Genomic DNA, 5,000 nt, shown 5'->3' on the forward strand with positions numbered 1-5,000 from the left:
GGGAGTAATCCTGAGCCTTCTGCAGCTCTCTCTATAACCCACAATGTCATCACTACTGCACAACTGCATTTTCCCAGTAGGTTTTCCCAGCAGCAAGATGTCTAAGTGTTATGATCATCTTTATTTTGGTAGTGAGTGGGTTACTCCTCTCTGTGTCACTCTGTAAGGCTTTCCTCACTTGATTGGTGACAAAGAGAATGCCTGCATGGTCTGAAGAATATCCTTTGATGAGTTTTGTGTCACTAAGTTCATTCAATACATCTTTTCTGGAGAAAAAAATTTCTAAGCTGGATATATTGTGAAGCGGCCATCTTAGCAATGGGAGAGTTGGTCATTACCCGTCGAGACATGGTGGACAGGTGTCTGAGAACAGATTATTCTGTTTTACATTGATTCCTTTGGGGAAAATAGTTTCAATTTTTTAGCATTTCGGATTTCAAACAGCATCCAGGAACAAATTAAGTTTGAAAACTGAGATTTCACTCATATATATATATATATATATATATATATATATATATAGCAGTCAGAGGATGGAGGAGAGGGAGGAATAAGCTCTGAATCATCCATGGTAGAGTTTTTAGCAAAGGTTTGAGAGAAGAGATCAGCTTTAGAAGTAGATGAGATGGCAGTGGTGCCATCAGGTTAGAATAAAGGAGGGAAAGATGAAGAAACAAAGTTATTGGAGATATTTTTGGCTAGGTGCCAAAAGTCACAAGGTGAGTTAGATCTTGAAAGGTTTTGACACATTTTATTAATGAAGGAGTTTTGGGTAATTGGAGAACAAACTTAGCATCATTCCAGACAGAAATATAAAGTCCATGAGATTCAGGTGATGGAAGGCTCATGTACCTTTTGTGGGCCACCTCTCTTGTTATGTATAGCACGAGAACAAGTTGTGTTAAACGAAGGTTTGGTTTGGTTGAGAAAAAGAGTGAGAAATGTATGGCTCTGTGTCAGACACTATCACCTCTGTTATGCACTCAGCACCCAGAGATGGGTTTTTGACATGGAAGCAGTAGTCATTCTAATGAAAATCAGCATAATACCTCTTCAGGTCCTCCTAACTAGCAGAGGCAAAATGTCAGAGGCACCTCCACTTTAGAGAATCCTGAGGAGAGATTGGAGCAATAGGACAAGATGAGATTGTGATTGGAGGAACCCAATGGAGATGATAGTGTAACCACACAAGCAGGAGGTTAGAGGTTAGGAAAAGGTCAAGAATGTTGGGCATATCTCCAAAACAGTCAGGAATATGAGTAGGGTGTTGAACCAGTTGTTCTAGGTCGTGGAGGATAGCAAAGTTAAAGGCTATTTCACCACAATGGTCAGTGAAGGGAGAGGAAAGCCAGAGCTGGTGGTGAACATTGAAGTCTCTAAGAATGGAGATCTCCGCAAAAGGGAAGAGAGAACATACCCCACTTTGGAAGTTAAGTAGTCAAAGAATTTCTTACAGTCAGAGGAGTTAGGTGAGAGGTATACAGCATAAATATTTTTATTTATTTATTTTTTTTTTTTTCATTTTTTTTTCTTTTTTTTTTTTTTTATGTAGGAAGGACACTGGCCAAGGGCAACAAAAATCCAATAAAAAAAATATGCTCACTGAAATGCCAGTCCCATAAAAGGGTTAAAGCAGTGGTCAAAAATTGATGAATAAGTGTCTTGAAACCTCTTTCTTGAAGGAATTCAAGTCATAGGAAGGTGGAAATACAGAAGCAGGCAGGGAGTTCCAGAGTTTACTAGAGAAAGGGATGAATGATTGAGAATACTGGTTAACTCTTGCGTTAGAGAGGTGGACAGAATAGGGGTGAGAGAAAGAAGAAAGTTTTGTGCAGCGAGGCCACAGAAGGAGGCGAGGCATGCAGTTAGCAAGATCAGAAGAGCAGTTAGCATGAAAATAGCGGTAGAAGACAGCTAGATATGCAACATTGTGGCGGTGAGAGAGAGGCTGAAGACAGTCAGTTACAGGAGAGGAGTTGATGAGACGAAAAGCTTTTGATTCCACCCTGTCTAGAAGAGCAGTATGAGTGGAACCCCCCCCAGACATGTGAAGCATACTCCATACATGGACGGATAAGGCCCTTGTACAGAGTTAGCAGCTGGGGGGGTGAGAAAAACTGGCGGAGATGTCTCAGAATGCCTAACTTCATAGAAGCTGTTTTAGCTAGAGATGAGATGTGAAGTTTCCAGTTCAGATTATAAGTAAAGGACAAACCGAGGATGTTCAGTGTAGAAGAGGGGGACAGTTGAGTGTCATTGAAGACGAGAGGATAGTTGTCTGGAAGGTTGTGTCAAGTTGATAGATGGAGGAATTGAGTTTTTGAGGCATTGAACAATACCAAGTTTGGTCTGCCCCAATCAGAAATTTTAGAAAGATCAGAAGTCAAGCGTTCTGTGGCTTCCCTGCGTGATATGTTTACCTCCTGAAGGGTTGGATATCTATGAAAAGACGTGGAAAAGTGCAGAGTGGTATCATCAGTGTAGGACTGGATAGGACAAGAAGTTTGGTTTAGAAGATCATTAATGAATAATAGGAAGAGAGTGGGTGACAGGACAGAAGAGAAGAACAGTGACTATCTACCACAGCAGCAATAGAACGGTCAGAAAGGAAACTTGAGATGAAGTTGCAGAGAGAAGGATAGAAACCGTAGGAGGGTAATTTGGAAATCAAAGCTTTGTGCCAGACTCTATCAAAAGCTTTTGATATGTCCAAGGCAACAGCAAAAGTTTCACCAAAATCTCTAAAAGAGGATGACCAAGACTCAGTAAGGAAAGCCAGAAGACCACCAGTAGAGCAACCTTGACGGAACCCATACTGGCGATCAGATAGAAGGTTGTGAAGTGATAGATGTTTAAGAATCTTCCTGTTGAGGATAGATTCAAAAACTTTAGATAGGCAGGAAATTAAAGCAATAGGACAGTAGTTTGAGGGATTAGAACAGTCACCCTTTTTAGGAACAGGTTGAATGTAGGCAAACTTCCAGCAAGAAGGAAAGGTAGATGTTGACAGACAGAGCTGAAAGAGTTTGAATAGGCAAGGTGCAAGCACGGAGGCACATTTTCGGAGAACAATAGGAGGGACCCCATCAGGTCCATAAGCCTTCCAAGGGTTAAGGCCAGCAAGGGCATGGAAAACATCATTGCGAAGAATTTTAATACGTGGCATGAAGTAGTCAGTGGGTGGAGGAGAGGGAGGAACAAGCACAGAATCGTTCAAGGTAGAGTTTTTAGCAAAGGTTTGAGCGAAGAGTTCAGCTTTAGAAATAGATGTGATAGCAGTGGTGCCATCTCGTTGAAATAGAGGAGGGAAAGAAGAAGAAGCAAAGTTATTGGAGATATTTTTGGCTAGATGCCAGAAATCACAAGGGGAGTTAGATCTTGAAAGGTTTTGACATTTTCTGTTAATGAAGGAGTTTTTGGCTAGTTGGAGAACAAACTTGGCATGGTTCCAGGTAGAAATATAAGGTGCATGAGATTCTGGTGATGGAAGGCTTAAGTACCTTTTGTGGGCCACCTCTCTATCATGTATAGCATGAGAACAAGCTGTGTTAAACCAAGGTTTAGAAGGTTTAGGACGAGAAAAAGAATGAGGAATGTATGCCTCCATGCCAGACACTATCACCTCTGTTATGCGCTCAGCACACAAAGACGGGTCTCTGACACGGAAGCAGTAGTCATTCCAAGGAAAATCAGCAAAATACCTCCTCAGGTCCCCCCAACTAGCAGAGGCAAAACGCCAGAGGCACCTTCGCTTAGGGGGATCCTGAGGAGGGATTGGAGCAATAGGACAAGATAAAGATATGAGATTGTGATTGGAGGAGCCCAACAGAGAAGAAAGGGTGACAGCATAAGCAAAAGGATTAGAGGTCAGGATAAGGTCAAGAATGTTGGGCATATCTCCAAGATGTTCAGGAATACAAGTAGGGTGTTGCATCAATTGCTCTAGGTCATGGAGGATAGCAAAGTTGTAGGCTAGTTCACCAGGATGGTCAGTGAAGGGAGAGGAAAGCCAAAGCTGGTGGTGAACATTGAAGTCTCCAAGAATGGAGATCTCTGCAAAAGGGAAGAGGGTCAGAATGTGCTCCACTTTGGAAGTTAAGTAGTCAAAGAATTTCTTATAGTCAGAGGAGTTAGGTGAGAGGTATACAGCACAGATAAATTTAGTATGAGAGTGACTCTGTAGTCGTAGCCAGATGGTGGAAAACTCGGAAGATTCAAGAGCGTGGGCACGAGAGCAGGTTTAGTCATTGTGCACATAAATGCAGCATCCAGCTTTGGATCGAAAATGAGGATAGAGAAAGTAGGAGGGAACAGAAAAGGGGCTACTGTCAGTTTCCTCAGACACCTGAGTTTCAGTGAGGAATAGAAGATGAGGTTCAGAAGAGGAGAGGTGGTGTTCTACAGATTGAAAATTAGATCTTAGACCGCGAATGTTGCAGAAGTTAATGAAGAAAAAGTTAAGGGGGGTGTCAAGACACTTAGGGTCGTCGACAGAAAGGCAGTCCAACCTGGAGACATTTATGGTCCCCTCCCCAGATGGGGACTCCGAGGTTGGTGTAGGAGTCGCCATGATGATTTTCAAATTTTTGAGTGAAGGGTGTGTGTGTTATTAGGTGCTTGTAGCTTTGTGTGGAGAAAGAGAGTTATCTTTAGAGGGCAGGCTGTGACTGCCCCCTTGTGTTGTGAGACACAAAGGGAAACGTTCAGTGAGGTCACAGCTGGGTTTAATGATAAGTTCACAGCACCCCCCTGAACAGTGCTTTAAACCTCACTGGGAGTAATTATCATTTCAGCAGGTGTCTACTGCCTCCTTCTCTGACTCTGTAGTCATAGCTAGATGGTGGAAAACTCAGAAGATTCAAGAACATGGGCACAAGAGCAGGTCAAGTTGTTGCGCACATAGATGCAACATCCAGCTTTAGATTGAAAAATGAGGATAGAGAAAGAGGAAGCAATAGAAAAGGGGCTAGTGGCAGTTGCCTCAGACACCTGTGTTTCAA

The 5,000-nt window shown here is 42.5% G+C and overlaps 1 protein-coding gene across 1 annotated transcript in view; it reads left to right on the forward strand.

Moving 5' to 3' along the window:
• LOC135107262 (uncharacterized) overlaps positions 1-5,000 on the forward strand; it is a 57,361-nt gene that overhangs the window by 38,696 nt on the left and 13,665 nt on the right. The gene's annotated exons all lie outside the window — the stretch shown is intronic.

This window comes from Scylla paramamosain, chromosome 15, assembly GCF_035594125.1.
Source record: "Scylla paramamosain isolate STU-SP2022 chromosome 15, ASM3559412v1, whole genome shotgun sequence".
In the NCBI taxonomy this organism is placed as follows: Eukaryota; Metazoa; Arthropoda; class Malacostraca; order Decapoda; family Portunidae; genus Scylla; species Scylla paramamosain.